Source organism: Varanus komodoensis, unplaced genomic scaffold, assembly GCF_004798865.1.
Source record: "Varanus komodoensis strain SLA01 unplaced genomic scaffold, ASM479886v1 scaffold4, whole genome shotgun sequence".
Taxonomy (NCBI): Eukaryota; Metazoa; Chordata; class Lepidosauria; order Squamata; family Varanidae; genus Varanus; species Varanus komodoensis.
The window spans coordinates 12,337,323-12,358,743 of NW_025335941.1; the positions used below are offsets into that span (position 1 = coordinate 12,337,323).

The window sequence follows — 21,421 nt, forward strand, 5'->3', positions numbered from 1 at the left end:
CCGTTTAGTAACTTCTTGGAAAGGGTGCCACTGCTCACAGCCTCACAAATGTGCAGCCCTGGAGAAAACACTTTTAGATAATGAAATCCAAATAAAAATTTACTCAGAGGAGCAGGGCTTTAAGAAGAATGATCTTCCATACTAACCTAAATAATGCAGAGGAATTACAGGTGTAAGAAGGTATTCCAGTGTACTTTCAATCCATGGGGGAGTGGTTGAATTTTCTACATATTTTGAACTCCTAATATGATCTTATCAGACACTCAAGTAAGCATCTGATTTAAAGTAAAAGACAAGTATGGATACAATTGTGAACATGTTTCTTTAACTATTGATCTCTTTCTCCCTCCCCCCCTCCCCTGTGTGTGTGTGTGTGTGTGCGTGCGCGCGCACATGCACACACACATACATGCATGTATGATTCAGACTGGGACCATCACACTGGGGATGGGCTGACTTCTTACTTTTCCATAAAAATTGCCTGCTTCTGTTATTTCCTCAGTAAGGTGCCCCTTCCTATTAAACTGAGGAATGACTTGCTACCTGAGCCAAAGAACAAGGTGGTGCCACCCCACTCCCCATTGAGCGTTGTTTGCTGCAGTGCTGGTGGTAGGACAAGCACCCCCCACTGCACCTGTGCTCTGCAGGCTATGTTAGGGGGTGCAGGACTGGCCATGGGTCCCACACAGCTCTGCCCTCCCTAGCATCTGCTGTCTGAGGAGTCCGCTTTGTTCTGCCTGTCCTGCTTCTCACACTCCCCTCCTTGGAAAGCTGCTATCGCTGTAGAAATCCCATCCGCCAAACACCATCATTCAAAGTCTCCCTGCTCCATCAGAGGCATGCAATGTTTGTGTTTCCCATGATTCTTGCTGCACACAAAGTGGCTGCCTCAACCTGGCGCCCACCAGGCTTTGGACTACCACTCCCATAATTCCTGACCAGCAGCCATGCTGGCTGGGGTTCCTTGAAATTGTGGCCAAAATATCCGGAGGGCACCATCATGCCGACCCTTGAGCTAATGCTTGCAATGAGAACCTTTCCACTATAATCACTGGAACTCTTATAAAGATTAGATTTCCTCTGCACAGCCAGCATTTCCTCTGATTTGTCCTTGATTCGGCAGTAGTGCCAAGCTCTCCTTTGAAGCTGTGTGCTGGATGCTGTGTGTGTTGTCCAATCATACTCTTATGGAGCCTCTGCCTTTAGGTCCAGTGCAACAGAGGATCTTCAGGGCCACTAGATGGTAGCTGTATGCAGTACATTGTTGAGTTTATTAGCATTGCGTATAACTCCGGTTAAATCCACTTTAGTTTTTCAAGCTTCAGATGTACTTCAGCACCAAACATACAGAGGGCACTAGCGCAACGTTTAACAGTAGAGCAGTGGGACTGCTGCTGAGGGCTTTACTCCACAGTTACAAATGTCAAGACTGAAATATTCTTATGACAATTGTCTACCAGTAAACTGGAAAAGGGTGTGAGATGTGATAAGCAGTCAATTCATTTTTAAGGGAATGCCCGTAGCAGATGTTCTGCCCAATTGACGCAACATTTCCAGAGTTGCATGGATTCGCACACCCATTCACGTTCATTTCCTCCTTTCTCCTTATGACTAGTCTGTCATTTCTTTAGACTCCCTTCTGCACTGTATTAAAAAGGAAAGACAAAAATATGTGATCTGGTAATGTTGTTTAAGAAAAAAAAATGATAGTATGCCCAGGGCAGCTCTACTTTTATTTAGTTACCTGAATCAAGAAGTTTACATTGAATTGGATCCTTCATAATGAAATGTTTGCTGTAACCAGGCTCTTACGCAGAACATTGGGTAAGTAGCACCTCCACTCTGAAGAATAACTTATGACTAGAGACAGCAAAGCAGCCACAGTTTTGGTAAAAGCCGTTCACGTTTCATAATGAACATAGCGAAGAAGTTCCATTGCTTGGTTATGTTGTCCAGGGAGACAGGAGGGGTGGGCCCAGATTCCAGTATGGTTAATGCTGCACTGTAAGAAGTCTCTGTTCTCCTCTTCAGCCCAGAGCTGATAAAATAAGAATACCACAGAGGCATCTTGTGTGGTGGCAAAAATTAATGAATTTGCAGAGCACTTTGATACATTAAGAAAAAATCTGAATAATTAGTAATATTGTATAAGTCTTCTTGCATCTGTTTGGCTGCTCAGGAAGGATAGAGGCACAGGTTCCTAAAGAAAATATACACAAGGACCTCCAGCCCCATGTGAGCATTTATGCCTGCACAGCCTCCTGTGCAATTCCAGGTCCACTGTGTGAGCAGCCCCCATCCCTTGCACAGAGATGATGTCGTGCTTCCACAGGCAACCTGACATGAGTGGGCATGCTTGTTTCTGGAAGGAAGCAGGCCAGTGGGGCTCTCTGAAGTGAGATTTGCAAAGCTGCCTCCTTCCAGGAACAAATATGCACACTCCTTTGGGGACTTCCTCTAGGGAGCTCTAAATCCCTGTAGTATAGCCTGTGCATCCTGCTTGCAGGAGGGAATCAGCAAAGTGGAAGGGAATCAGTAGGGCTGTAAGAGTCCCACTGGGTACTGTCCAAAGCCTTAGCTTATTAACTTGGGGGTTTTCTTGTCTAAGGGAACTTCTGCATGAAGAAGGGTGGCGTGCAGTGTTTCTCAGAGCTGTTGAACTTGCATCTGTTTGAACTTATTCTACTTTCTGGCAGCTTCCTCCCAACACCAACCATCTGTCTAAGTACAGAAGAAAACTACTGCAAAAAATCTATAAGAAGGAAAAAAACAGAATAGCAGAACAAAGTTTTCTATTTGGTAGTGCTAGGAGCTCTCTGTCTGGAAGCACTCCTGCTTTGCAATGGGGTTTCAGATCAGATCAGCAGACTGGAGCACAAATGACTTGCCCCTTCCCATGGAGTCTTTCTCAAAATTAGAATTAGAGGGGGCTGAAACACCTGGCCTCTGCATCTTGTGGGGCAGAAGTCTCTGATACATGATTGCTTCTTCCCAGGAGTTTTGACTTGCCATGCCGATCACCACCACTAGCGCTGTTTCTTGCCTTCATTGGAATTACAGGAAATCTGTGACAAATCCTAGAGCAGGGTCTCAAACTCGTGGCCCACAAGCCACTTGCTGGGACGGGCGGGGCGCGGGGGAGGGGCCCTGTGGCCTTCAAAGCGCCAGCGGCGCCCGGGCCGGCCGTGGGATGAGCGGCCCACCACCACCGCGGTGCTGGAATACTTGATGCGGCCCAGCCTCACCCAGACTCTACTTCCAGTGGCCCCTGGGTGAGTTTGAGACCCCTGTCCTAGAGAGACAAGCATGTGTGGGTTCTGTGGAAAGGTTCCATTTGCTTCAGATTCCTCTCTCGATGCTGCTAGTATGATAAAGAGAAGCCTTCAAACACACTTTCATTATACCTACCCATCTGAATGAAGGCGTGCTCCGGGCACCTCTTCCTCCATAGCTCCCACGGGTGGTGTCTGCTCATTTTTCAGTGAGGAGGGCAGCCATATACCGTATTTTTCACTCTATAAGATGCACTTTTTTCCCCCTCAAAAGTAAGGGGAAATGTCTGTGTGTCTTATAGAGCGAATGTGTGTGTGTGCCCGACGCCCAGGACGCTGCCGGCCCGCCTGCACCACGTGGCATCACCTGGCCGGCACGCGCTGCTCCGCCCCCCTCCTCTGGTGCAGGTGAGAGCTGTTAATCACAGGTCGGTGTGTGTTTTCAAATGGCAACCCGTCTTTTAATGAAGCCCATGGGGAAGTGATGGGGAATGTGCCTGTGATTATCAGGAAGCTTTCCATGGATCCCTCCTCTAAAAACTAGGTGCGTCTTACGGTCAGGTGCGTCTTATAGAGTGAAAAATACGGTAAATGAGTTCTTCAATTTGTTAATCTCCCCTGCCTTCAAACTGTATTGAATGCAAAACTAAGTGCTGGTTAGGGATATCTTCCACCTACTGATTGAATATGGTGCTGCAGGCTTTAAACAGATATATTAAAATTAATTAATGATAATAATTTCATTTTAAAACCAAATAATTCTAAGGTGCACAGCTCTTGGGTCCCCTTAGTATTCAGGCTAGGTTTTTGGTATCTACTTTTTGCAGTCATGGTGCTATGGTGCTGAAAGTCACACAGATACCTGATATATAGAAAAATTGATTGATTGATATCCAAACAATAGTTTCCTTGCAAAATGTGAAGAATGGAAAGACAGCCCTATTATTGCCACTAATGGGCATACTTGAGCCCATTTCTGTGTTCTCAGGGGACACCTTATTTTGCAGATAGTAATTAGTAGGCTGGGTGGTGTTGGTCAGCTCCATAAGAAATAATTGCCAATTGGCTGTGTGAATTTCTGTTCTCGAGCACCTGTGTTCATAGTGTAGCTACTACTAGCTAAGTCCGACAGAAAAGTGTACCATCAAAATGTGGGATATCTTTTGCTTTTAACAGGATTGAGCAACTCTCCAGATGTTTCAGCCTACAAGTTTCAACTTCTGTCACAGTTAGCTGTGGTGGATGGGAGTTTTAGCCCAAAACATCTGGAGGAGTGAAAGTTACCCATCTGGGGTTACTACATGTGGGGCCAGATAACTCTCGTTGGAAACCTGAATCCAACCTCCCACCCCAGCTGCTCATTCCTGCTCTAAATCTACAGCAGCTACCTGAGTTGTCCACACTCTGAGTGACATGCCCCTTCACCCCTAATTCCCACTTTTCAGATGTCAAGGTACAGCACTGTCTGCGAGTGTGAGCTATTTCTTCATCTGAGGGGAAGTTTCCTTGATATGGCTCTCTAATGGTCGATTCCTCCACCTACCTTGCCAGCTTCTTTAGGATTTGCTCACATATTTGAAGGAAGGAATTATGTATAGTTAGAATTTCTGACACACAGAAGTGACATGAATGTGCTTGGTACATGAGAAACACTAGAAGCCCCCTTTGGTCAGCATCTGATATGCTTCTTGTCACTGGAAACATTCTTTCACAAAGGCGTAATCACTGCACTTTAGAACATATAAGCAATATTTATCTAACACAGCTGGTGGCTTCTCACCATTTCAGTAAAGCTGTGTGTCCTTTGAAAAATTCAGCTGGGGCCTTTTGGGATATTTGACTTTAAGCATCCAAATGTGACATTGCTGCAGGGGTTCCATATGTTTTCCACTATTTATTATGCATTGTGTTTATTTATTCAAGGACTTACATGCCCTGCCTTTCAAAGCACCCTGTCCTCTCAAGGCAGTTTACACAAAGTTTTAAGACCCATGGAAACAACAATTACAATCGCAATGTAGTCATTAATTTCAGGCGCAAGCTTGAAAGCTGCAGCACCTAAAATAGCTTAGTGGAAGAGCCCAAGGTTTGCATGCAGCAAGTCCCCTGGCATCTCCAGGAGAATCTCCTGAACTCCTTCCTGGAACCTTGGAAAGTCTCTTCCAGGCAGTGCCAACAATGGATCAAAGCTTGGACTTGGTGGAAGGCCATATCCTATGATCCTAACATTCTTCAAGCCTGGTACATTAATACATCAAACACTGACTGGGATAAAAATGTCTTCCAAATGTTGCTTAAAACCAGCAGTGAAGAAGCTCTACCTACATCCCTCTGGAGGGCTTCCACAAAGAAGGCCTCGGGCTGCTGCCTGCCAATCTAACAGTGCTCCTCCAAGCAGCACTTTTGTTTCAAGAAAACCAGCTATCCCCATTCTACAACTGCAAAATGCTGTTGCCAGGGGGGAAAGTGATCCCCTCATTCCCCTGAAAGCACTTCCCTTGCTGTGTGGACTGTAGCTGAGTCTCACTGGAACCCTTGGAAGAATGCCTGCAATGTCACTAGTGATAAATGACAACCCCTTTCCATGCCTCCTGTGTGTGTGTGTGTGCATTTACACACACACACACACACACACACACACACACACACTGATCGACTGATTAACTACCCCTTAAGATGTCACTCCAGTGTGTATGCATGTATGGGAGAATTCATCAAACCCTTTCAGCACCAGAAAAGGATGAACTACTGTCAAAGATATCTTCTGTCCTATCCAACACCCTACCATTTCTTCCCCTTTATTTTTGTTTTCTTCTGATAGATCACTGGAAGACTGTGTCATTCCATACTGAACTGCTGAAAGGCACATCTCCACATGTTAAAGTCATCAACAACAAACCCTCTTGTTCATGTGACTTCACTGCTTTAATAAGATGGAAGAGAAGCATATAAATCTCTTTGAGAGCCATTTCTCTGATCTGGATGAGCTTGTAGGAGGGTCATACCACAGCAAGGGAAAAATTGTGGCTGAGCCATGCTCTCAAGGATTGCCTGGATAAGACTGTCTAAATATCATTTGGAACTCAGCTTAAAGTCTTTTGCGAACAAGCTGAGATCAGAATGTCAGCCACAAAAAAAATGTTATTTATCAATCACTATAAGTCTTTGAGGATACCTGTCCATATCAGAGCACTCTGATGGAAGAAAACTGCTCCCAGCTGATTAGACTAAAATGTATTTTGCTCACTGATCGTTCTGAGTCTGAAGTTAAGCCAATGTATCTTTTGTACAAAACCTGCCCTTTTGGGTTGGTTGAATTTGTCTGGGTGGGAAAGGGCAGCCTTGCTCAAGCCAGTACTGTCCAGATGTTTTGGACTACAACTTCTAGTATACCTGGCCAGGGCTCAGGTAGGCTGGGGCTGATGTGAGCCGAAGCTCAAAATCCTCTGGAAGTGACTCAGGTGGGGAAGGCTGCTATATGGAAACAATATGTAATGGCTGGCTTGAATGAAATGCATTTTCAACCTTGAAATCTTGCTGAACTTAGCAGTTGGCAGTTCTAGAGGTATATTATCAAGTTAGTGACATGGTACACTTGCCTTTAGAACAACGTAAATGGGTCCAGGGGCTATTTCCCATGCCCACTGCCCTTGCATTGTGTTCCTGCCATGGCCATGCTACGAAATTTGGCAGTGGCATGGCACAAAGTTTGCAGCTAGTCCCTGAAATCTGGTGGCAAACTGCTACTGAGCAGTAAACGGGTCAAATGTCTCCATCTAAATTTGACATTTTAATTTCTCCCTACCAGTAAACTGCTGGTTTTCTGCCTGCTGCAAACTGTAGTGGCAGAGTGAGGCAGTGTGTGGTCCCTCCCTGGTTTGCAATGAGTCCATGTGCACCAAAATGTGCCAGCAGGTTCTGAGCTGAACGCAGAGGAGGGCGCAATCATGGGCATCGGGCAAGGCATGCCACACAGCCGTATCTCTGTTACCGCTGTGCCTCATACCCTGAATCTTGTCTGGATGGCTGGTTTTGGCTGCCTGGATTTAGGGCAGGCAGGGGGAGGGAAGGAGGCTGAGCTGCCAACTGGAAACAGCACAACTGTGCAGGCCCAGCTTCCTCCCCCTCTCCCTGGCACACCCCCTTTCCCCTTCCTAGACCAAGTTGCAAACTGATAGAGGGGAGCTGGCACAGCACCAGCTGTGAGGAGGGGGGGAGAGCTTGGCACCCACAGTCTGAGCATCAATTTCAGAGGACATTGGTGCTCAGATTCCAAAAACTCATACTGCCTCCCAGATGATGTCAGGAGACTATGGGATTATGCTTTTCCTCTTATAATTGCAACCTAGCACTCAGTATCAGACAAGAGCTAGGACTGGCAAACATTGCTGCCACAGCTGATACTTTTCTTTATTAACATGAACCATGCTGGATCAGTCCAGGGTCCAGCTAGTTCAGCATTTTGTTCAGTGGACAACTAGCAGCCCAGAGGAAACCCACAAGCAGCACATGCAAGAGCACCCTCCTGTTTTAAAGCCTCCAGATCAGTGGCCACTTCACTTCATGCGGAAGTGAATTCCATAGCTTAGCTATGGAGGGAGTCTTTCCTTTTATTTGACCTGAATCTCCCAACAATCAGCTCCATAGGTTGCCCCCACTGAGTTCAGGCATCATGAGAGAGGGAGGAAAAACTCAGCTTATCCTTTCACCATACCATGAATTCTGTGCATCAAATCCATTGGTCTTTTGCAACCTATCCTACAGAAATGCCAGGCACTTCATACATATTTAGAGCCATGCTGAAATAACATTACAAAATAATAATGAAATATTCCCTCTTGATATTATTTTCCTGACCCGCAGAGCCGCTTGTGATTTGGAGCTCCTGCAGTGTAGCTGATGACAAATTACATGGGTCCCAGTCTGGCAAATTTGTAACTTTTTTATTTTCTGACTGGGATGGTTGTGTGCTCCCCTACTGTGCATTGCAACTGTAGCATTCAGCCTGGGTTTTCATTTTTAAAGGAAAATGGAAAGAAAAAAAGCAAGCCTTCTCCATTCCTTTTTGCCCTGTCTTGGCCTGTCATGAGTCTGGGTGAACTTACAAAGAGAAGGAAATAGTTCCCAGCATCCCCTCTCACGCAGTTGTGTAGATGCTGGGTACTCCCGTATTGGCAAGGCTGACCCTACTCTTTGGCAGAGTAATGCATGCTTATTTCTTTAATGTATAATTATTATATTCGTATTGGCAGGGATGAGGAAATGTGGATCTGGGATCTCCTGCCCGTGTACCGCAGTTGCTTCCCCGGCTTGGCGTACTCGTTCTTCCTCTAGCCCTGAGTGGACAAGTGGGCACAGTTTGCTTCTCCATCTCGAGCACCCCGGTCCTTACTAGGGCTGGTACAAGCAAGTCCAGGTAGGGGTGTGCGTGCGTCTGCTTTTAAAATCAACAAGAATGGTTTGTAATAACTTGTTACTGGAAAAGCACCTATTCGATACTCAGCTAATTCCATCTCGCTGTTTGACAGCTTATATGGATTGCTAGGAGGTTTTGGCTTGATAATCATCCTAGCCTACTTTCTGGTGAGTTGTCCATCTTGCCTCCACTTGCTTTGATGTATGAGTGGGACTTGTGCATAGGGTGTTGAAAGACTCGGGTGCGGGCAGGCAACCTGGTGCCCTCTAGAAGTCTTGGACTCCCCTTCACAGAATCTCTCATTCAGCCACACTAGTGGAGTTATCATTCAAAATATCTGGAGGGCACCAGCTTGGAAAATGTGGATGTCCGGTGTTAGTATCTGCAGCTCATTATTTTTCTGGCATGATTTTATTTATTTAGGATATTTATATGCTGCCCTTTAACAAGAAGTTATTTTAACTGACTGACTTACAAAGACTTTTTGATCCAGCACTGCCTTGCCAAGTTAAGACTGCAGAACACTTTCTCCAGGCCATCTTCCAAAATGCAGACTTGTGGGGTGAAGTTGCTGTGGCCAGGAACCTCCATCCCTCTCCCTACCCTGCCCCTTTTCTGCTTAACCTCCAGTCGTAAGAGTTGGAAGGAACCAAAACATTTGTCTTGTTCCTTGTTATATTTTAGTCAGTCTGAATGATGCTGTTATCCTTCCGTTACTGTTGAGGTCCCCCCTTGTTTGACACCCACACAAGCACCATAGCTTATAATCCTTTCTGAGATGATGAAGTTGTGTTTAGTATTGCAAATCCCTATGTGTAGAGTTACAAATTCTTCAAGATAAATAAAAGTCTGAATTACAAAGCAGTAGGTGAATGCAAGCTAAATAAAGATTAAGACTGTTACTTTATGGTTGCTCCTAATTTTGTCAGTTTCGGTCTTGAGAAGCTGAATCTTGCCTGCTTCACGTTATCCAAAGGTTGAGAGGCCTTTCTTGAAAGGTCTGAGCAAAATCAGTTCAGCTGTTTTTTGAGCAGGGTGGGTGGGCTTAGAAAAATGCTTCATATAAAGACCCCTATACATACATAAAGCATATGAATTCCAACATCACATCCTCTTTGACTTGTTGCTCAGGGACTGCTGTAGTCTGGAGGAAAGCTGGAAGAAGATCATTTCTGTAGGTATAAACCTGTAAGACAGGGGTCTCAAACTTGCGGCCCGCGGGCCAATTGCCGGGACGGGCAGGGCATGGGGGAGGGGCCCTGCGGCCTTCAAAGCGCCAGCAGCGCCCGGGCCGGCTGCGAGATGAGCGGCCCACCAGCACCACGGTGGTGGAATACTTGATGCAGCCCAGCCTCACCCAGACTTCCAGCGGCCCCCAGGTAAGTTGAGTTTGAGACCCCTGCTGTAAGATGATTATTGCTGGGACTTTCCACTCCTCAGCTCCTCCAAATTGTTTATCTTATCTTCAATTTATGTTTGATTAGACACTCCTGGAAGCCTTTGACTGTAGTAATGCAGTGCCAGTAGCAGATTACCTTGTTGCTATATAGAAGGGGTGTGTGTGTGTGTACAGTGCTCTCCTTTGTACATTCTTAAATAGGGCAGAATGCTTCTGTGTTGGCTTTGCACAGCCAGCAAGAGGATAGATGTTTAGTTTGTTCTAGTTCATTTAAACAGAATGTATATCCTGTGTGACCACTATAGAAACAATGTTTAGGGTGACCTACAAGGACCGATATTGCAAGTTTTTTTTTTAAGAAACCTAATAAAAATATTGAAAACAAATGACTCCCAGCACAAATGTAGCAGGTACAGACAATCTACATCAGCCTAAAATAAGTATTGCGGAACAGTTTTTAGCTCCAGTCATAAAGAGCTGGTTGTGCACAGCAGCAAATGGCTTGACCTTGTGATGTATGCTCCCATCTATATCTTCAGATTTAGTTCAGTGAAGTCGAGAGCAGCAGCCATGCTGATGTGGATGTAGCAGATCCCCATATGGATCCACTTTCTTTTGCAAATAGGTTCCTCTTGTTCTGGGTTGCTTAATTTTGTGCCACCATTTCCATAAGCCCTCAGGCCTGTACCACTTGAAGCATCTATGCTGCAGTTCAGCCCTCCATGGCTTAGCTAAAGAACATCCCATCAGTTCCCAATGGGGGCAAAACTCTGAGATAAGCAGATGTTCAGTGTTGTAGCATAACCAGGGTCCACAGGACCTTTTGCTTCACAAGGACAATGGTATCATCTGCCATGCCCTGAAGTGTTATGCTAGTTGCCAGAAGGGACTATCCCAGGAACAATATATTGTTGTGAGCCATCCCTTTTTCAATGTGAATTCTATGGGGGTCTCTTGGACCTGAATGGTCAATGAGGGCCTCTTAGCTGTACCAAAGAGGTGCTCCTGATAGAGGTGAAAGCTACCAGGGCTGCTTTGTTGAGATGGATCAACACAGCTGCCAACTTTGTTGGACCCTCTTGGGAATGTGACTGCAGGGGACTGTTACAATGAGCAACTGCTCCTGAAAGTTTACCACTACAGTGCAGGTGGTTATTTGTTACATGTATATAATACCTCACTTCTTCTTGCAAAGGACTAAAAGTGGCTAGCATGGTTTTCCTCCTCTCCCTTTTTTGGCTCACAACAATTGTGGAGAGGGGTTAGGCTAAGAGCTCATGGCTGGCCCAAACTCATCCAGTGAGCTTTTTGGCCACATGGGGACTAGAAGCTGGATCTCCCCAACCCTACTCCAACACTCCAGCCATTATGCTATGTTGACTCTTACTTATCTCATACTTTTCATGGATCTGCACGCATGTATAACAAGGGAAAGAAAAAGCTACAAATGTATATCCCCAGAGTGAACTAATAGCACATTTTTATATCAATCCATGAATAACGAAGGGCAGGCCAGAGTCGCCTCCACCCCTGAATGTGCCCATACATGGATTAGGAAGGAGGTGGTCCTGTGATCCTGTAGGACAAGACTGTATTAGCGCTTGTCTACATTCTTGTAAAAGGTGACAAAAGCATAGTTGTTTTTTTCCTCAGCTCCATTTTGCCTGCTTTGTGCATGGAGACATTTTGCTGCAGAAAGCCCTTTCCACCTTACACCCCTGGAGTGCTTAAGTGGGTATTGTGCACACCAACTCCCACATTTGTGGACAACAATAATGTGCAGACTTGTGCTACTACTGTTCTTTTTTTCTGGCTCATGAGGGATTTTGTGACAAGGAGTGGAGTGCAGGATGGACAAGTAAGGATGAGAGTTTGAAAAAATGGTTAGATAAAAACTACTTCCAAAAGGAGTACACACAACCCCTCCTCCCTCATAGCTTATGGAAATCGGGTAAATTATGGCTTGTTATTATGCAAAACACAAAACCCACAAATGAAGTTTCATCTGCCATTGAAGCCATTTATTAGAAATGCTTGAGTAGGTACAAGATAAAGATTTGGTTTTTCATTTCGTGGCTCCAGAATCACTCGTGGAAATTAAAGATTGGAAAGATAAATATTTGGAAAGGTTTTGACTTAAAACTAAACAGGCAGACTTTTAAGCTTAGGTCTCTAGAAAGACGGGACTCGGTTGGGAAAAAGCTGCCAATTCCTTTCATAATATAAGGGAAATAAAAAAATAAGGGACAGTTACTGAGACTTTAGAAAGAATGCATTGTATTCACTGGAAAAGAGTTGATGAGATAACTCCCGCATAGTGTGGAAAATGTGCTGCTATGCTATGCTTTGATAGAGTAGCTTTATATATTGCCTGGATGCAGGATATATGCAACAGTATTCTTTAAAAGAGTTTAGATTGACACCAGGTCATTGACCAGCATTTCTCCTCCCTGAAAATATGTATTGCTATCTTGGGTTATCTTCACGGTGACTATCGGCTAGTTTTCTCTCTCTCACAAAATTGGCCTTCAAGAGATTGATTTTGAAAATGATTAATATCTCATCTTTCCATTAAAGTGCTCAGAGAGATTAAAAATAATAAAATGCAGATAAAATGTTACCTAGTTAAAACAAACGTCTCCACTAAAAGGCATCAGTTAATGACACACTTAAAAACCTACTTCAGAAAAAAATAGCCAAATACTTGCCTGACTGGAAAAAAAAAGACTTAGTCTGCTAATACAATGAAAATGGGTTAGCCTGCCTTCCTTGGCTAACATGCCAAACATATCTCTGTAGAGAAGGACCTGCTGAATATTGGAAGCCTGGGCAGTTTTACAGGTGAGAAGACAGCCTTGATGGTTCTCAGCTGTCTGTCTGAAGTGACGTTTGACGTTAAGAAAATGCCTGCAAGGAACTAAACCCCCGTGTTTATGGGCAGTACACCTCTAAAAGTCAGGCACAGAAGCCATACCATGAGAAAAGTCTTTTGCCATGGCTGGGGGCAACATGGCTGGCCTTTCCAGAAGCATCTGGCAGGCTACTGTTTCAGTTCTGAGGCTAAACAAGTTGGATCTTTGTTTGTTTCAGGTAGGTCAACCTACTTAAGTTCTGTACTTGATCAAAAGTGCCAGCTTCACATGTGCAGATTAGAGTGAGAATGAATGTTGTCTTCTTGCTGTCACTAAGTGTTGGATAGGCATGTGTGAATGCATTGACTTACCAAAATATTGGTGAAATAGTTGCTCTTGAAATGGATACTCCATATAGAGTTTTTCAGGGAGGGATCCACAAATAGCAGCCCATCCAGCTCCTTTGGATTAGACCCGCACAAGTTGCCAATTTAAGACTGTGACTGGCATTGCAACAGTTCACTGATGCAACTGACAGGTGGTAGATTTAGGCTTCCAAATTGGCAGCTACATGTTTTCTAAACAGTAGTGGGAGACCATTTAGGTTTTTCACATTGGGTGACATCTGTGGCTCCTTGATTAAACCAGAAATGGTGTTTTTCAAAAATTCCCAGATATGGAGGCTGAAATCACAGGGAAGAAAGGAAACCATGGAGTCATTTTTTAGTGTCAAGTCTTTGCCCTAGAATAGTCTTCCCTTGGGGCTTGGGGTCCTCCAGATGTTTTTGGCACAACTCCCCACTTTCCTGACTCACGCCATCCTGGCAGATCTGGGGACAGTTGGACTTTAACACATTAGTTGCTCACCACTCTGGGGGAGGATGCATGAGTTACACTATTCTATATTATGATCAGGTTGTGAGAATTGTTTTGTGTGAGCAGTTCCATAACACAAGTCCATAAAGTGGAACCTTGCCGTGTTTCACAGCCTATGTGATTGCTTCCCAAGTGCACCCATTTCAGCTTAAATACATCCAAGTACTGGTGTCTTATACCTTTCGTAGTATTCCTGCATGGTCTGTCCACTGGTATCTAAAATAATGGCTTGAACTTGAAATTTGAAGCCACCTGGATTGGACCATTTGAGCCCTTTCTCATGGATTTCATATCTCCTTGTATGTCAGCTAAAACATGTGCATGTTTGTAGAAAATTCTGAGGATAAAGGCATAGGATCAAGGAACTTTTTCCAGAGTCTGGGTACTGTTGTGACCACTCGATCCACTGGTTCATCCTAATTCAAGTATCACGCTGAGGTAACCCATTGTTTAAATATGTTTTTTGTTATTTAGTTCTCTATTAACTAATTCATGAAGTGCTTAATTACATTTAAATATTTACATATTACAAAACCATACAGCAGAATACTGTTCTTGCCAGACCCTAGTCATTGGTCCTTTTCGGATATCTGACAGAATCAAAGACAGATTCTTACTGTATGATTAAGGATTGTCCTTCCACAGAAACTTTACCTAATCATTTGAAGAGCATTCCCTGGAAAAAGAAAGCTAACACAAATATTCACGTCAGAGAAGTCACCAGTTTTCAATTAATGTGTGACCACCGTATAATTCCATTTGCAGCAAACAAAACTGAAGGATGTCTGTGATTCTAATATAAATCAGATTCCTTAAACTCCGTATGTCAAAAATAAGTCAAGAGCAAAGAATGAGAGAAGGACATATTGGACAACAGGATTGTTTCCTTTTTCCTTAAGTGTCTGTTAAATAGGATACCTGACTGTTTAACTTTTGCAAATGTGCTCTTTGAAAACAGTTTGTACATGCTGTGTATATCCATTTAAAACTTAAAAAGTTATTCCTGGCTTAGGGACAGCTGGTTGCCTCTGAATAAAACATGATTGTACTTATTCTAACCAGGCAGCCCCTGCTTTGTAATCTGAACTTAATGCATTTGCACGAGTGAGTTGAACAAGGCATTTCTTTATTGCTTGAACCATTAATGGGTTTCTCAAAAGAAGCCACGAGGTCGTTTTTGTAGTGTTTGTCTGCTGAGGTTTTTTTTAACTGTGCATTTTGTTCTTATAAAAGCAGTTATTCAAACACTCTCCTTCCATCTTAATTAATTACAGACCCTTTGGAAGGCTTGCTATGGAGAGGTTCCAGTCTGGTTTCCATTTAGCTTGTGGGCTGAAGCTAAGCATGTTGTGAAACCGTCTTGGCACATTGCTAGGCTGCCTCAACTACACCGGAGCCACTCGCAGAATGACAGGGAGCAAGAGGAAGGGTGTTTAAAAAGCCATTTTGATCAAGTGCCAGCTAGGGACTAGAAGGTGTTGCCACCTCTTCCCGCCTCTCCTCATTTGTGACTTGATAACCAGAGATAGCTTAACACAATTCCTTCATAATGCGTATCATTGAAGTGGGGGAAAGGTCTATAAACTAATAGACATATTTTCCATTTGCAACACGGAAAGTGCAATCCTATACATGCCAACTCAGAAGAAAGCCCCACTGGGTTTGATGGAATGCATTCCCCACGGTGTGTTGGACTGTAGCCTCTAATCCTCTATGCATTTACCTGGGAGTATTCCTGCTGAAGACAAAAGGGCTTACATTGTTAGGCTGTGTACTGTAGGCAGCTTAAAAGGGATTTTTTTTTGGGGGGGGGAGGGGAGTACAACTGTTTTATTCTAGGTCAAACTATATGGCCATATATTTTTGAATAGCAGTGGTAGGGTTTTTTGTTTTGTTTTGTTTTGTTTTTGTTTTTTTACATTAACAGCAACAGCAAAAGCTCATTTGCGTGTGCTCTCTCTCACTTTCTGGAGTGTTAAGTTTCTCTTGGTAGTAAAACCAAGAGTTGCCATCCAATCTAGTCAAGTTCACGATTCCTTTGATTTTCATGATCTGCAGAAGAAAACGCATGCTGGATCAGACCAAAGTCCATCTAGTACACCCCCATCTGGCCACACAATGGGCAGCCAGCCGCCCATGGGATTCCACAAGCAGGACATGAGTGCAACAGCCCCCTTCACTTTTTCCAAGCAACTGAAGGAACAAGGCATTCTGTCTCTGATACTGGAGGGAGCATTCAGCCATTGGGACAAGTAGTTATCAATAGCCTTTTCCTCCATGAATTTGTACAATCCCATCCTGATTGGTGGAAATCACTACAGGCTTTTCTACATAAGACTTTTAATCTGCCATTTTACCAAGGCACCTACTTCCAGATTCATTGCAGAACTAAGACTGGCTTCTAGTGCCCACCTCCTCCAGCAGCTTTCTTTCTTCGTGTAATGTTCAGTTTCACAACCAATAGATGGTGCTGTAATTTAGTGGAATTATGTAAATACAGGAGGGCTTATCCCTCCATTCATGAATAACACCAACCTAAAAAGAACGGTGGAGATGATTGCCCAGAATGGGAAAGACCCTAAGGATGACCTCATCATGTAACGTATCTACTAAGTACTATAAGGAACTACAGAGCACAATAAATGCCTTATTTAGAAAGGTTCTACATCTTTGGGAAGTGCTGCATGAGGAAGTATTTCATTTTATCCACGAATCCCCATGAATCAGCTTCATAGAATGACCCTGTATTGTATCATTCAGAGAAAGAAACAAAGAAAAAGTGTTTCCCTATCCACTTTCTCTGCACCGTACATAATTCAGTGCACCTGTATCATCTCACCCCTTTCCCTCATAGGGCAGTTGCTCCAGCCCTTTGACCCTGTCCATACGTTTACTGACATTCTCAAAGGTCTTTAAAAAGTTAGCAAGACAAGGCTTACCTTTCCAGAAGCCACGTTGATTCTCTGTCAGGAGGGCTTGTCCCTCAATATGCTTACTAATTTTATCTTTAATAACACTTTCAACCAATTTTTCTTGAAAAGACATTTAGCTAAACTGGCTGTAATTTCTCAGATCCCCCTGGAATCCTTTTGAGAAATTGGTGTCACATTGGCCATTTCTCAGTTCTCTTGACAGAGGTTGATCTTACGGATATATTACATATGTGAGTTCTTTAAGAACTCTAGGTTGCATATCATCTGTGCCTATTTATTTATTAATTTGCAGCTTGTTGATATTCCTAACAACCCCATGTGCTGTATGCCTCAGTTCTGAAGGCACAGATATCTGTCCTGTATCTTCTACAGTGAAGACAGATTTAAAAAATTCATTCAGCTTCTCCATAAGCCACTCATCCTCCTTTTGTGTGCCTTTATCTCACCTGTTGTCTAACAGTCCAATTACCTACTGGGTTTCCTCCTTCTGATATGCTTAAAGAATTTGTTTCATTGTTGGCCTTGATGTGGTTAGTAATATATTCCTTCAAATGTTTGTTTGTATCTTTAATTATCTGCTTGCATCTCCTTTGTGCAAGCTCAATCTTCCTTTTGTTTTTCTCTATTGGGCACAACTTCAACTTTCTGAAGGAAGACATCTTTTCTCCAATAGCTTCCTTGGCCTTGCTTGTTTACAGTACCGGTGACCTCTTGGATTTGTGGCTTTCTTAACCTGTGCCATACCTCCAAGCTGAACTTCTATCTTGTGGTTTGAGTAACTGCCAAGCATTTTGAAAGGCTTTAACACATCTGACTTCCCCTTTCAACTTCCTTTTTAGCAGTTCCTAGTTATTGGAGTCTAGGAAAAATGGTTGCAGTTAGAGAAAGTGAGCACATAAATCCCATACTCACCCATGCTTTGAGGGTGCCTTCTCTATCTACCTTGGACAACCATGTAGCTATGATCTTCCAGTTTTTACCATTTCTGGGCATGTAAGAGGGAAAAAAAATCTTCTTGGCTAAAGTGTTCAGGATATCCAACTAATTCTTCTTATATTTTATACTGAACATACACAATCAACGCTCCTGTCTCCATTGGCAGATGTAGCTAATGTGTAAGGCTGAGAGTTAGCCAAGGGGATCTTTTTACCATATGAATGGTGAAATATATACCCATTAATAAAAACACACTCTTTAGGGTATTCTGTAATTAAAGTCTCAGATGGAAGGAGAGTGAGAATTCATTCCACTTGCCTAGGAAGCCTTGTTTATAGTACTCTAGAAATCAAAATTGCAAATTGACTAGGAAAGAGAACAGTCATATGTAAATGTCTCTCTCCCAAAACTCTGGGACAGAAAGAGGGTTTGTTCAGGCAAAAATAAAATACTGTGCTTAGTTCGGCATATTGGCTCTCATTTTTCCCCAGTAGCCTTTTCATTTTACTGGCACAGAAGTCCTATTGTTCTCAATGACAGTTTAATATATTTAGGATGGCAGTATGTAATACTACCTTGCATAATGACTAGCACAGCAACAGAATCCCCAAATGGGTCTCCCCACTAGAGTTAACTGGTAAGTGAAAAACCGAAATGAGCTAGACGTGGAATAAGCAATGGATTTTAATGAGACTTGAGTCTGACACTCTGAGCAAGTCGTAATTTCATAGAGCAGTGTTCACACTCAGGCCCTGTTGCATTTCCATTGCTCCAGGTCCTGCACAGAGTTAGATAGTTCGTTGAACGAAATGGCTAGAGAGGACTTCAGTGCATCAGGAAATAGTAAGAGGAGGCCATGCTGGACCAGACCAAGGCTTGATCTGATCTAGCCCAGCAGGCTGCTTGCATAGTGGCCAATGAGCTGCCTGTGTGGAACCCAGAAGGAGGACATGGGTGCCCGTGTTCCGCAGCAGCAGCACACATGTGTATCCTGCCTCTGATACTGGAGGTAGCATACAGCCCTAAGGACTAGCAGCCTTTGGTAGCCTTAGCTTTCCTGAATTTCTCTAATCCACTTTCAAAGCCATCCAAACTGGGGGGTCATCACTGATTTCAGAAGTTTAGCTGTTGGGCAGCAGAACTTTGCAACATTTGATGCACATGTTCACTAATGCGATAGGGGGGTGGGGAACACAGTTCTTTGGATGACAGGGCATTGGGCCTGGGGAAGGGGGAGAGTGCCCCCCCCACACACACACACACACTCTTGAAGGGGACATATGCATTCAGTAGTGAATCAGGAAAATGTTCATCCTGGGCTGCATGTTTTAAAACATTTAAAACAGAGGACCCGATCCTCTGCCAAATTGCCAAAAGTTATGCAAAAGCATCAAAAGGAAGGGTGTGTGTGTGTGTGTGTGTCTAGCCATTCCTGACATCACAGACTTTTGCCATTCAGGTACTTTGTGATAGATGAGGAATGAGTTGCAGTAAGAAATAGATTTATGAGCAAATCCACAGAGGTATGACTGGGAAGGCAGATGGTTACCATCAAATGATTGAAAGAGCACCTGCACCTGCCTCCACCCCTTTAATGCTTCTACCCAGGGACATAATCAGAGGATTGCCCTCAAGAGGATGCAGTGAACCCTGCTGATGCTCTCATATTGGAGAGAGAGAGAGAGAAGCTGAACATTGCATGCCTGATATTTTAGACACCCTTCCATCAGTTAGTGGTGTGCCATCTTGTCTATAGCATTAACGTCTGGATCTTCTGAGGTGCTATGCTGGGCTGAGGAATGCAACATGGAGGATTGCAACATGGGGGAGGCTTCCAAACATCCCAGGCAGGCACGGAGGAACAGTGGGGGTGTTCTTTGCTTTTCTCTGTTGGCAACGGTGTTTCAGAGGGAAAGAGAGGGAGGCTGGAGGACCCTCAAGATAGCTCATATCCTGACCTGTCTCCCCCACTCCCTGCCCATGGAAACACCCCTTTGCCCTTTCTTTGAGGTCCGCTTTCTGACCTTGGAGGCCAGAAGGCAAAAGGGGCAGTGGAGGGGTAGGGTGCATGTTTGATTCTCCCTTTCATGGTCAGAGTGGGGAATCCCCATTATCCTATGGTCTTATGGTCACTCAGACAACATCTGGGGAAATACTGCTGCTATTAATGTGTACTCACTCTTTGTGTGAATGTTGACACAAAGTTCAGTTGCTGTTTCAGTGCATATTTCTTCATTTGGTCAGTTCCACATAAATGTAAGAACAACAAAACCCTTGGTATTCCAAGAAGCGTTCCTGGGAGCACTCTTCAGTATGAATATCAAAATGCTGAAGCTGCTGTTTTTCAAGCCAGATGACCTCTAGCTGGTGTTCTTCTTAAATCAGGAATAGAAACCTTATGTCTTCCAGATGTTTTGGAATATAGCACCCAGCAGCTCACACCAGCCTCAGCAAAGGTCAGGAGCTGTGGGACTCACAGTGGAAAACTCTGGAGGATACCAGAAAGTCTACCACTGCAAAGGGGCAAAGCAGTGCATTTTCTATGAGGATCCAATGAGATAACTCCTGGTAACTCCAGTAGCAAAGCTGGGTCTGGATGTTAACAGTTCAGACTCACAGAAATGACTGCTTCACCAAACATGTAACAGTCCCTGCACATAGAAATCCAGATGTCACAAAGAAAAGTTTGATGCTGGACCAAAGAACTTTGCAAATGACCACCACAAAAGCTGTGAGTCAATTGGAGCCAGTTGGGGTAGCCATCCAAGGAAGGACTTGTAAAAGACCTTTTTGTCAAGTCCTCCAATTATATGCAGTCAACACATGGAGAGGGAGGGTGAACAAGTCTTGCAGCATGCAATATGTGTGCTCATAGGCCAGGTGATGAAACCTCTTTCACACCATAGAACAAAGCCCACTTTGCAGAAGCTCTCAGTGGCCTCATTCCAGCAGTAGACATGGCTGAAGGCAAAAGAAGTGGGAACAGGTTGCTAACATATTTGAAGTTAAGGCTCTTGCAGCCAGTGACTAAGTTGTAGGAGAGGCATTCCAACTTTTTAGAATGGAGGAGAAGCTGCACAAAAGCTGGGGACCCAATGATCAATGGTTGGAGAAAGGGGATGAGGCTAGTGGAAGGAGGTGTTGCTTCCTGGGGAACCCCAGAGGCTAGGAAAAAGCAATGAGGTGAGCCTGTTTCCTCTCCACATGCATATATTTATTTATTCTTACTCTTAGTTTTGGTTTGCAATGCTATCTTCAGAATTAAGGTGCAATCCTATACAGGTTTAGACTAAAGAAAAGGCCTACAAGCATGGCTAGCTGGAATAATGGACTCTGTACTTTTTTCTGTCTAATCATGCATAGGGTTGCACCTTTCGTTCATTATAAACTCAAGCAATTGTAAGCTGGAGCCAAGTGAAAATCCTGATAAGCAAAGAAAGAAAGCCTTGCTGTCTTTGGTAAAGGAGTTTCTCTCCAGGCAAATGACTCACCGAAGATGATCTGCAGCTGCACGTCAGCGAACATTTTCACAAAATCAACCTCTCATCACAAGCAAAGATTTCTTCATATTAGCTTTCCAGTCACTGCTGATTTATTTGTAAGTTATCTGTAAACACTGGCTGTGGGCTTTATTAAGAGCCCCTTTCTTCCTGCCTGATAGTCAGCCCATGTTACAGCAGCCTTTGTGGCACTAAATGCTGATGTCACATAAACAAGAGACTGTATAACATTACTGA

At 43.9% G+C, this 21,421-nt stretch overlaps 1 protein-coding gene across 5 annotated transcripts in view; it reads left to right on the top strand.

The window, feature by feature from the left end:
• Window positions 1-21,421, top strand: part of BRWD1 (bromodomain and WD repeat domain containing 1) — a 149,989-nt gene that overhangs the window by 73,627 nt on the left and 54,941 nt on the right. For 4 of the 5 annotated variants that reach the window (XM_044442256.1, XM_044442257.1, XM_044442258.1 and 1 more), the window contains one exon: window positions 8,525-8,688. The gene's annotated coding sequence lies outside the window, so the exon portion shown is untranslated. Of the gene's footprint in view, window positions 1-8,524; window positions 9,591-21,421 lie in introns of those variants that run through there. The other variant, XM_044442260.1, reaches the window with a different exon arrangement.